The sequence below is a fragment of the Somniosus microcephalus genome, unplaced genomic scaffold (assembly GCF_052327205.1).
Source record: "Somniosus microcephalus isolate GS21.2 unplaced genomic scaffold, FLI_Smic_1.0 unresolved_chr6, whole genome shotgun sequence".
Classification (NCBI taxonomy): Eukaryota; Metazoa; Chordata; class Chondrichthyes; order Squaliformes; family Somniosidae; genus Somniosus; species Somniosus microcephalus.
The window spans coordinates 39839677-39854170 of record NW_028225184.1 but is presented as its reverse complement, the minus strand read 5'-3'; positions in this window follow the sequence as shown (position 1 = coordinate 39854170).

The following is a 14494-nucleotide window of genomic DNA, read 5'->3' as shown; positions in this document are numbered from 1 at the left end:
ACAGCACTTCTATCTAATACAGCACTTCAATCTAATACAGCACCTCAATCTAATACACCACTTCAATCTAATACAGCACTTCAATCTAATACAGCACTTAAATCAAATACAGCATTTCAATCTAATACAGCACTTCAACCAAATACAGCACTTTAATCTAATACAGCACTTCAATCTAATGCAGCACTTCAATCAAATGCAGCACTTCAATCTAATACAGCAGTTCAATCTAATACAGCACCTCAATCTAGTACAGCACTTCAATCTAATACAACACTCCAATCTAATACAGCACTTCAATCTAATACTGCACTTCAATCTGATACAGCACTTCAGTCTAATACAGCACTTCAATCTAATAATGCCCTTCAATCTAATACAGCACTTCAATCTAATACAGAACTTCAATCAAATACAGCACTTCAATCTAATACAGCACTTCAATCTAATACAGCACTTCAATCAAATAACGCACTTCAATCTAATACAGCACTTCAATCTAATACAGCACTTCAATCTAATACAGCACCTCAATCTAATACACCACTTCAATCTAATACAGCACTTCAATCTAATACAGCACTTCAATCTAATACAGCACTTAAATCAAATACAACATTTCAATCTAATACAGCACTTCAATCAAATACAGCACTTCAATCAAATACAGCACTTCAATCTAATACAGCACTTCAATCTAATACAGCACCTCAATCTAGTACAGCACTTCAATCTAATACAACACACCAATCTAATACAGCACTTCAATCTAATACTGCACTTCAATCTGATACAGCACTTCAATCTAATACAGCACTTTAATCTGATAATGCACTTCAATCTAATACAGCACTTCAATCTAATACAGAACTTCAATCAAATACAGCACTTCAATCTAATACAGCACTTCAATCTAATACAACACTTCAATCTAATACAGCACTTCAATCTAATACAGCACTTCAATCTAATACAGCACTTCAATCTAATACAAAACTTCAATCTAATACAGCATTTCTATCTAATACAGCACTTCAATCTAATGCAGCACTTCAATCTAATACAGCACTTCAATCTAATGCAGCACTTCCATCTAATACAGCACTTCAATCTAATACAGCACTTCAATCTAATACAACACTTCAATCTAATACAGCACTTCAATCTAATACAGCACTTCAATCTAATACAGGACCTCAATCTAATACAGCACTTCAATCTAATACAGCACTTCAATCTAATACAGCAATTCAATCTATACAACACTTCAATGTAATAGATCACTTCAATCTAATACAGCACTTCAATCTAATACAGCACTTCAGTCTAATACAGCACTTTAATCTAATACAGCTCTTCGATCTAATACAGCACTTCAATCTATTAAAACAGTTCAATCTAATACTGCACTTCAATCTAATACAGCACTTCAATCCAATACAGCACTTCAATCAATTACAGCAATTCAATCTAATATAGCACTTCAACATAATTAGCATTTCATTCTAACACAGCACTTCAATCAGGTCTGGAACTTCAACTCTGTTTCTCTATCCACGGATGCTGCATGGCCTGCTGAGTATTTCCAGCATTTTCAGTTGTTACTTCAATCTAATATATCACTTCAACATAATACATCACTTCAATCTGTGGAGATTGCATATTCTACCCGTGTTTGCGTGGGTTTCCGCCGGGTGATCCCGTTTCCTCCCACAGTCCAAAGATGTGCGGGCTGGATGATTGGTTATGATAAATTGAACCTTAGTGTTATGGGGATTAAATACGTGGCGTTAGAGGGATAGGGTTGGGTATGTGTTGGTGTCGTGGTTACGGGGATCAGGTGGGCTATGTGTCGGTGCAGCCTCGATGGGCCGAAATGGCCTCTATCTGCACTGTGGGGTTTCTGTGAATCTCATACATCACTTCAATCTAATACAGCACTTCAATTTAATACAGCTCTTCAATCTAATACAACACTTCAATCTAATACAGCACTTCAATGTAATACAGCACTTCAATCTAATACAGCACTTCAATCTAATACAGCACCTCTATCTAATACAGCACGTTAATCTAATATAGCACATAAATCTAATACAGCTCGTCAATATAATATGGCAGTTCAATCTAATCGAACACTTCAATCAAATACAGCACTTCAATTTAATACAGCGCTTCCATCTAATACAACACCTCAATCTAATATCGCACATAAATCTAATACAGCTCATCAATATAATATGGCATGTTAAACTAATACAACACTTCAATCTAATACAACACTTCAATCTAATATATCAATTCATTCTAATACAGCTCTTCAATTTAATACAAAACTTCAATCAAATACATCATTTGAAACTAATACAACACTTCAATCTAATACAACACTTCAATCTAATATATCAATTCATTCTAATACAGCACTTCAATCTAATACAGCATTTCAATCGAATACAGCATTTCAATCTAATACAACACTTCAATCTAATTTAACACTTCAATCTAATACAGCAATTCAATCTAATACAGTACTTCAATCTAATACAGAACTTCAATCTAATACAGCACTCCAATCTAATACAGCACTTCAATCTAATACAACACTTCAATCTAATACAGCATTCAATCTAATACAGCACTTCAATCTAATACAGCATTTCAATCTATTACAGCACTTCAATCTAATACAACACTTCAATCTAATACAGCGCTTCAATCTAATACAGCACTTCAATCTAATACAATACTTCAAGTTAATACATCACTTCAATCTAATACAGCACTTCAATCTAGTACAGCACTTCAATCTAATACAACACTTCAATCTAATACAGCACTTCAATCTATTACAGCACTTCAATCTAATACAGCACTTCAATCTAATACAGCACTTCAATCTAATACAGCACTTCAATCTAATACAACACTTCAATCTAATACAGCTCTTCAATCTAATACAGCACTTCAGTTTAATACAGCACTTAAATCTAATACAGCACTTCAATCTAATACAACACTTCAACCTAATACAGCTCTTCAATCTAATACAGCACTACCATCTAATACAGCACTTCTATCTAATACAGCACTTCAATCTAAAACAGCACTTCAATCTAGTACAGCACTTCAATCCAATACAGCACTTCAATCAATAACAGCAATTCAATCTAATATAGCACTTCAACCTAATACAGCATTTCATTCTAACACAGCACTTCAATCAGGTCTGGAACTTCAACTCTGTTTCTCTCTCCACGGATGCTGCATGGCCTGCTGAGTATTTCCAGCATTTTCAGTTGTTACTTCAATCTAATATATCACTTCAACATAATACATCACTTCAATCTGTGGAGATTGCATATTCTCCCCGTGTTTGCGTGGGTTTCCGCCGGGTGATCCCGTTTCCTCCCACAGTCCAAAGATGTGCGGGCTGGATGATTGGTTATGATAAATTGACCCTTAGTGTTATGGGGATTAAATACGCGGCGTTAGAGGGATAGGGTGGAGTATGTGTTGGTGTAGTGGTTACGGGGATCACGTGGGCTATGTTTCGGTGCAGCCTCGATGGGCCGAAATGGCCTCTATCTGCACTGTGGGGTTTCTGTGAATCTCATACATCACTTCAATCTAATACAGCACTTCAATTTAATACAGCTCTTCAATCTAATACAGCATTTCAATCTAATACACACTTCAATCTAATACAGCACTTCCATCTAATACAGCACTGCAATCTAATACAACACTTCAGTCTAATACAGCACTTCAATGTAATACAGCACTTGAATCTAATACAGCACTTCAATCTAATACAGTACCTTTTTCTAATACAGCACGTTAATCTAATATAGCACATAAATCTAATACAGCTCGTCAATATAATATGGCAGTTCAATCTAATCGAACACTTCAATCAAATACAGCACTTCAATTTAATACAGCACTTCCATCTAATACAACACCTCAATCTAATATAGCACATAAATCTAATACAGCTCGTCAATATAATATGGCATGTTAAACTAATACAACACTTCAATCTAATACAACACTTCAATCTAATATATCAATTGATTCTAATACAGCTCTTCAATTTAATACAAAACTTCAATCAAATACATCATTTGAAACTAATACAACACTTCAATCTAATACAACACTTCAATCCAATATATCAATTCATTCTAATACAGCACTTCAATCTAATACAGCATTTCAATCGAATACAGCATTTCAATCTAACACAACACTTCAATCTAATACAACACTTCAATCTAATATATCAATTCATTCTAATACAGCATTTCAATCTAATACAACACTTCAATCCAATACAAAACTTCAATCTAATACAGCAATTCAATCTAATACAGTACTTCAATCTAATACAGAACTTCAATCTAATACAGCGCTCCAATCTAATACGGCACTTCAATCTAATACAACACTTCAATCTAATACAGCATTCAATCTAATACAGCACTTCAATCTAATACAGCATTTCAATCTATTACAGCACTTCAATCTAATACAACACTTCAATCTAATACAGCGCTTCAATCTAATACAGCACTTCAATCTAATACAATACTTCAAGTTAATACATCACTTCAATCTAATACAGCACTTCAATCTAGTACAGCACTTCAATCGAATACAACACTTCAATCTAATACAGCACTTCAATCTATTACAGCACTTCAATCCAATACAGCACTCCAATCTAATACAGCACTTCAATCTAATACAGCACTTCAATCTAATACAACACTTCAATCTAATACGCTCTTCAATCTAATACAGCACTTCAGTCTAATACAGCACTTAAATCTAATACAGAACTTCAATCTAATACAGCACTCCAATCTAATACAGCACTTCAATCTAATACAACACTTCAATCTAATACAGCATTCAATCTAATACAGCACTTCAATCTAATACAGCATTTCAATCTAGTACAGCACTTCAATCTAATACAACACTTCAATCTAATACAGCACTTCAATCTATTACAGCACTTCAATCTAATACACCACTTCAATCTAATACAACACTTCAATCTAATACAGCACTTCAATCTAATACAGCACTTCAATCTAATACAGGACCTCAATCTAATACAGCACTTCAATCTAATACAGCACTTCAATTTAATACAGCAATTCAATCTACACAACACTTCAATATAATAGATCACTTCAATCTAATACAGCACTTCAATCTAATACAGCACTTCAGTCTAATACAGCACTTTAATCTAATACAGCTCTTCGATCTAATACAGCACTTCAATCTAATAAAACAGTTCAATCTAATACTGCACTTCAATCTAATACAGCACTTCAATCCAATACAGCACTTCAATCAATTACAGAAATTCAATCTAATATAGCACTTCAACATAATACAGCATTTCATTCTAACACAGCACTTCAATCAGGTCTGGAACTTCAACTCTGTTTCTGTCTCCACGGATGCTGCATGGCCTGCTGAGCATTTCCAGCATTTTCAGTTGTTACTTCAATCTAATATATCACTTCAACATAACACATCACTTCAATCTGTGGAGATTGCATATTCTCCCCGTGTTTGCGTGGGTCTCCGCCGGGTGATCCCGTTTCCTCCCACAGTCCAAAAATGTGCGGGCTGGATGATTGGTTATGATAAATTGACCCTTAGTGTTATGGGGATTAAATACGTGGCATTAGAGGGATAGGGTGGGGTATGTGTTGGTGTAGTGGTTACGGGGATCAGGTGGGCTATGTGTCGGTGCAGCCTCGATGGGCCGAAATGGCCTCTATCTGCACTGTGGGGTTTCTGTGAATCTCATACATCACTTCAATCTAATACAGCACTTCAATTTAATACAGCTCTTCAATCTAATACAGCATTTCAATCTAATACACACTTCAATCTAATACAGCACTTCCATCTAATACAGCATTTCAATCTAATACAACACTTCAATCTAATACAGCACTTCAATCTAATACAGCACTTCAATCTAATACAGGACCTCAATCTAATACAGCACTTCAATCTAATACAGCACTTCAATCTAATACAGCAATTCAATCTATACAACACTTCAATGTAATAGATCACTTCAATCTAATACAGCACTTCAATCTAATACAGCACTTCAGTCTAATACAGCACTTTAATCTAATACAGCTCTTCGATCTAATACAGCACTTCAATCTATTAAAACAGTTCAATCTAATACTGCACTTCAATCTAATACAGCACTTCAATCCAATACAGCACTTCAATCAATTACAGCAATTCAATCTAATATAGCACTTCAACATAATTAGCATTTCATTCTAACACAGCACTTCAATCAGGTCTGGAACTTCAACTCTGTTTCTCTATCCACGGATGCTGCATGGCCTGCTGAGTATTTCCAGCATTTTCAGTTGTTACTTCAATCTAATATATCACTTCAACATAATACATCACTTCAATCTGTGGAGATTGCATATTCTACCCGTGTTTGCGTGGGTTTCCGCCGGGTGATACCGTTTCCTCCCACAGTCCAAAGATGTGCGGGCTGGATGATTGGTTATGATAAATTGAACCTTAGTGTTATGGGGATTAAATACGTGGCGTTAGAGGGATAGGGTTGGGTATGTGTTGGTGTCGTGGTTACTGGGATCAGGTGGGCTATGTGTCGGTGCAGCCTCGATGGGCCGAAATGGCCTCTATCTGCACTGTGGGGTTTCTGTGAATCTCATACATCACTTCAATCTAATACAGCACTTCAATTTAATACAGCTCTTCAATCTAATACAACACTTCAATCTAATACAGCACTTCAATGTAATACAGCACTTCAATCTAATACAGCACTTCAATCTAATACAGCACCTCTATCTAATACAGCACGTTAATCTGATATAGCACATAAATCTAATACAGCTCGTCAATATAATATGGCAGTTCAATCTAATCGAACACTTCAATCAAATACAGCACTTCAATTTAATACAGCGCTTCCATCTAATACAACACCTCAATCTAATATCGCACATAAATCTAATACAGCTCATCAATATAATATGGCATGTTAAACTAATACAACACTTCAATCTAATACAACACTTCAATCTAATATATCAATTCATTCTAATACAGCTCTTCAATTTAATACAAAACTTCAATCAAATACATCATTTGAAACTAATACAACACTTCAATCTAATACAACACTTCAATCTAATATATCAATTCATTCTAATACAGCACTTCAATCTAATACAGCATTTCAATCGAATACAGCATTTCAATCTAATACAACACTTCAATCTAATACAACACTTCAATCTAATACAGCAATTCAATCTAATGCAGTACTTCAATCTAATACAGAACTTCAATCTAATACAGCACTCCAATCTAATACAGCACTTCAATCTAATACAACACTTCAATCTAATACAGCATTCAATCTAATACAGCACTTCAATCTAATACAGCATTTCAATCTATTACAGCACTTCAATCTAATACAACACTTCAATCTAATACAGCGCTTCAATCTAATACAGCACTTCAATCTAATACAATACTTCAAGTTAATACATCACTTCAATCTAATACAGCACTTCAATCTAGTACAGCACTTCAATCTAATACAACACTTCAATCTAATACAGCACTTCAATCTATTACAGCACTTCAATCTAATACAGCACTTCAATCTAATACAGCACTTCAATCTAATACAGCACTTCAATCTAATACAACACTTCAATCTAATACAGCTCTTCAATCTAATACAGCACTTCAGTTTAATACAGCACTTAAATCTAATACAGCACTTCAATCTAATACAACACTTCAACCTAATACAGCTCTTCAATCTAATACAGCACTACCATCTAATACAGCACTTCTATCTAATACAGCACTTCAATCTAAAACAGCACTTCAATCTAGTACAGCACTTCAATCCAATACAGCACTTCAATCAATAACAGCAATTCAATCTAATATAGCACTTCAACCTAATACAGCATTTCATTCTAACACAGCACTTCAATCAGATCTGGAACTTCAACTCTGTTTCTCTCTCCACGGATGCTGCATGGCCTGCTGAGTATTTCCAGCATTTTCAGTTGTTACTTCAATCTAATATATCACTTCAACATAATACATCACTTCAATCTGTGGAGATTGCATATTCTCCCCGTGTTTGCGTGGGTTTCCGCCGGGTGATCCCGTTTCCTCCCACAGTCCAAAGATGTGCGGGCTGGATGATTGGTTATGATAAATTGACCCTTAGTGTTATGGGGATTAAATACGCGGCGTTAGAGGGATAGGGTGGAGTATGTGTTGGTGTAGTGGTTACGGGGATCACGTGGGCTATGTTTCGGTGCAGCCTCGATGGGCCGAAATGGCCTCTATCTGCACTGTGGGGTTTCTGTGAATCTCATACATCACTTCAATCTAATACAGCACTTCAATTTAATACAGCTCTTCAATCTAATACAGCATTTCAATCTAATACACACTTCAATCTAATACAGCACTTCCATCTAATACAGCACTGCAATCTAATACAACACTTCAGTCTAATACAGCACTTCAATGTAATACAGCACTTCAATCTAATACAGCACTTCAATCTAATACAGTACCTTTTTCTAATACAGCACGTTAATCTAATATAGCACATAAATCTAATACAGCTCGTCAATATAATATGGCAGTTCAATCTAATCGAACACTTCAATCAAATACAGCACTTCAATTTAATACAGCACTTCCATCTAATACAACACCTCAATCTAATATAGCACATAAATCTAATACAGCTCGTCAATATAATATGGCATGTTAAACTAATACAACACTTCAATCTAATACAACACTTCAATCTAATATATCAATTGATTCTAATACAGCTCTTCAATTTAATACAAAACTTCAATCAAATACATCATTTGAAACTAATACAACACTTCAATCTAATACAACACTTCAATCCAATATATCAATTCATTCTAATACAGCACTTCAATCTAATACAGCATTTCAATCGAATACAGCATTTCAATCTAACACAACACTTCAATCTAATACAACACTTCAATCTAATATATCAATTCATTCTAATACAGCATTTCAATCTAATACAACACTTCAATCCAATACAAAACTTCAATCTAATACAGCAATTCAATCTAATACAGTACTTCAATCTAATACAGAACTTCAATCTAATACAGCGCTCCAATCTAATACGGCACTTCAATCTAATACAACACTTCAATCTAATACAGCATTCAATCTAATACAGCACTTCAATCTAATACAGCATTTCAATCTATTACAGCACTTCAATCTAATACAACACTTCAATCTAATACAGCGCTTCAATCTAATACAGCACTTCAATCTAATACAATACTTCAAGTTAATACATCAGTTCAATCTAATACAGCACTTCAATCTAGTACAGCACTTCAATCGAATACAACACTTCAATCTAATACAGCACTTCAATCTATTACAGCACTTCAATCCAATACAGCACTCCAATCTAATACAGCACTTCAATCTAATACAGCACTTCAATCTAATACAACACTTCAATCTAATACGCTCTTCAATCTAATACAGCACTTCAGTCTAATACAGCACTTAAATCTAATACAGAACTTCAATCTAATACAGCACTCCAATCTAATACAGCACTTCAATCTAATACAACACTTCAATCTAATACAGCATTCAATCTAATACAGCACTTCAATCTAATACAGCATTTCAATCTAGTACAGCACTTCAATCTAATACAACACTTCAATCTAATACAGCACTTCAATTTATTATAGCACTTCAATCTAATACACCACTTCAATCTAATACAACACTTCAATCTAATACAGCACTTCAATCTAATACAGCACTTCAATCTAATACAGGACCTCAATCTAATACAGCACTTCAATCTAATACAGCACTTCAATCTAATACAGCAATTCAATCTACACAACACTTCAATATAATAGATCACTTCAATCTAATACAGCACTTCAATCTAATACAGCACTTCAGTCTAATACAGCACTTTAATCTAATACAGCTCTTCGATCTAATACAGCACTTCAATCTAATAAAACAGTTCAATCTAATACTGCACTTCAATCTAATACAGCACTTCAATCCAATACAGCACTTCAATCAATTACAGAAATTCAATCTAATATAGCACTTCAACATAATACAGCATTTCATTCTAACACAGCACTTCAATCAGGTCTGGAACTTCAACTCTGTTTCTGTCTCCACGGATGCTGCATGGCCTGCTGAGCATTTCCAGCATTTTCAGTTGTTACTTCAATCTAATATATCACTTCAACATAACACATCACTTCAATCTGTGGAGATTGCATATTCTCCCCGTGTTTGCGTGGGTTTCCGCCGGGTGATCCCGTTTCCTCCCACAGTCCAAAGATGTGCGGGCTGGATGATTGGTTATGATAAATTGACCCTTAGTGTTATGGGGATTAAATACGTGGCATTAGAGGGATAGGGTGGGGTATGTGTTGGTGTAGTGGTTACGGGGATCAATTGGGCTATGTGTCGGTGCAGCCTCGATGGGCCGAAATGGCCTCTATCTGCACTGTGGGGTTTCTGTGAATCTCATACATCACTTCAATCTAATACAGCACTTCAATTTAATACAGCTCTTCAATCTAATACAGCATTTCAATCTAATACACACTTCAATCTAATACAGCACTTCCATCTAATACAGCACTTCAATCTAATACAACACTTCAATCTAATACAGCACTTCAATGTAATACAGCACTTCAATCTAATACAGCACTTCAATCTAATACAGCGCCTCTATCTAATACAGCACGTTAATCTAATATAGCACATAAATCTAATACAGCTCGTCAATATAATATGGCAGTTCAATCTAATCGAACACTTCAATCAAATACAGCACTTCAATTTAATACAGCACTTCCATCTAATACAACACCTCAATCTAATTTTGCACATAAATCTAATACAGCTCGTCAATATAATATGGCATGTTAAACTAATACAACACTTCAATCTAATACAACACTTCAATCTAATATATCAATTCATTCTAATACAGCTCTTCAATTTAATACAAAACGTCAATCAAATACATCATTTGAAACTAATACAACACTTCAATCTAATACAACACTTCAATCTAATATATCAATTCATTCTAATACAGCACTTCAATCTAATACAGCACTTCAATCTAATACAGCACTTCAATCTAATACAGCAATTCAATCTACACAACACTTCAATGTAATAGGTCACTTCAATCTAATACAGCACTTCAATCTAATACAGCACTTCAGTCTAATACAGCACTTTAATCTAAAACAGCTCTTCGATCTAATACAGCACTTCAATCTAATAAAACAGTTCAATCTAATACTGCACTTCAATCTAATATAGCACTTCAATCCAATACAGCACTTCAATCAATTACAGCAATTCAATCTAATATAGCACTTCAACCTAATCCAGCATTTCATTCTAACACAGCACTTCAATCAGGTCTGGAACTTCAACTCTGTTTCTCTCTCCACGGATGCTGCATGGCCTGCTGAGTATTTCCAGCATTTTCAGTTGTTACTTCAATCTAATATATCACTTCAACATAATACACCACTTCAATCTGTGGAGATTGCATATTCTCCCCGTGTTTGCGTGGGTTTCCGCCGGGTGATCCTGTTTCCTCCCACAGTCCAAAGATGTGCGGGCTGGATGATTGGTTATGATAAATTGACCCTTAGTGTTATGGGGATTAAATACGTGGCGTTAGAGGGATAGGGTGGGGTATGTGTTGGTGTAGTGGTTACGGGGATCAGGTGGGCTATGTGTCGGTGCAGCCTCGATGGGCCGAAATGGCCTCTATCTGCACTGTGGGGTTTCTGTGAATCTCATACATCACTTCAATCTAATACAGCACTTCAATTTAATACAGCTCTTCAATCTAATACAGCATTTCAATCTAATACACACTTCAATCTAATACAGCACTTCCATCTAATACAGCACTGCAATCTAATACAACACTTCAGTCTAATACAGCACTTCAATGTAATACAGCACTTCAATCTAATACAGCACTTCAATCTAATACAGTACCTTTTTCTAATACAGCACGTTAATCTAATATAGCACATAAATCTAATACAGCTCGTCAATATAATATGGCAGTTCAATCTAATCGAACACTTCAATCAAATACAGCACTTCAATTTAATACAGCACTTCCATCTAATACAACAACTCAATCTAATATAGCACATAAATCTAATACAGCTCGTCAATATAATATGGCATGTTAAACTAATACAACACTTCAATCTAATACAACACTTCAATCTAATATATCAATTGATTCTAATACAGCTCTTCAATTTAATACAAAACTTCAATCAAATACATCATTTGAAACTAATACAACACTTCAATCTAAAACAACACTTCAATCCAATATATCAATTCATTCTAATACAGCACTTCAATCTAATACAGCATTTCAATCGAATACAGCATTTCAATCTAACACAACACTTCAATCTAATACAACACTTCAATCTAATATATCAATTCATTCTAATACAGCATTTCAATCTAATACAACACTTCAATGCAATACAAAACTTCAATCTAATACAGCAATTCAATCTAATACAGTACTTCAATCTAATACAGAACTTCAATCTAATACAGCGCTCCAATCTAATACGGCACTTCAATCTAATACAACACTTCAATCTAATACAGCATTCAATCTAATACAGCACTTCAATCTAATACAGCATTTCAATCTATTACAGCACTTCAATCTAATACAACACTTCAATCTAATACAGCGCTTCAATCTAATACAGCACTTCAATCTAATACAATACTTCAAGTTAATACATCACTTCAATCTAATACAGCACTTCAATCTAGTACAGCACTTCAATCGAATACAACACTTCAATCTAATACAGCACTTCAATCTATTACAGCACTTCAATCCAATACAGCACTCCAATCTAATACAGCACTTCAATCTAATACAGCACTTCAATCTAATACAACACTTCAATCTAATACGCTCTTCAATCTAATACAGCACTTCAGTCTAATACAGCACTTAAATCTAATACAGAACTTCAATCTAATACAGCACTCCAATCTAATACAGCACTTCAATCTAATACAACACTTCAATCTAATACAGCATTCAATCTAATACAGCACTTCAATCTAATACAGCATTTCAATCTAGTACAGCACTTCAATCTAATACAACACTTCAATCTAATACAGCACTTCAATCTATTACAGCACTTCAATCTAATACACCACTTCAATCTAATACAACACTTCAATCTAATACAGCACTTCAATCTAATACAGCACTTCAATCTAATACAGGACCTCAATCTAATACAGCACTTCAATCTAATACAGCACTTCAATCTAATACAGCAATTCAATCTACACAACACTTCAATATAATAGATCACTTCAATCTAATACAGCACTTCAATCTAATACAGCACTTCAGTCTAATACAGCACTTTAATCTAATACAGCTCTTCGATCTAATACAGCACTTCAATCTAATAAAACAGTTCAATCTAATACTGCACTTCAATCTAATACAGCACTTCAATCCAATACAGCACTTCAATCAATTACAGAAATTCAATCTAATATAGCACTTCAACATAATACAGCATTTCATTCTAACACAGCACTTCAATCAGGTCTGGAACTTCAACTCTGTTTCTGTCTCCACGGATGCTGCATGGCCTGCTGAGCATTTCCAGCATTTTCAGTTGTTACTTCAATCTAATATATCACTTCAACATAACACATCACTTCAATCTGTGGAGATTGCATATTCAATCCGTGTTTGCGTGGGTCTCCGCCGGGTGATCCCGTTTCCTCCCACAGTCCAAAAATGTGCGGGCTGGATGATTGGTTATGATAAATTGACCCTTAGTGTTATGGGGATTAAATACGTGGCATTAGAGGGATAGGGTGGGGTATGTGTTGGTGTAGTGGTTACGGGGATCAGGTGGGCTATGTGTCGGTGCAGCCTCGATGGGCCGAAATGGCCTCTATCTGCACTGTGGGGTTTCTGTGAATCTCATACATCACTTCAATCTAATACAGCACTTCAATTTAATACAGCTCTTCAATCTAATACAGCATTTCAATCTAATACACACTTCAATCTAATACAGCACTTCCATCTAATACAGCACTTCAATCTAATACAACACTTCAATCTAATACAGCACTTCAATGTAATACAGCACTTCAATCTAATACAGCACTTCAATCTAATACAGCACATAAATCTAATACAGCTCGTCAATATAATATGGCAGTTCAATCTAATCGAACACTTCAATCAAATACAGCACTTCAATTTAATACAGCACTTCCATCTAATACA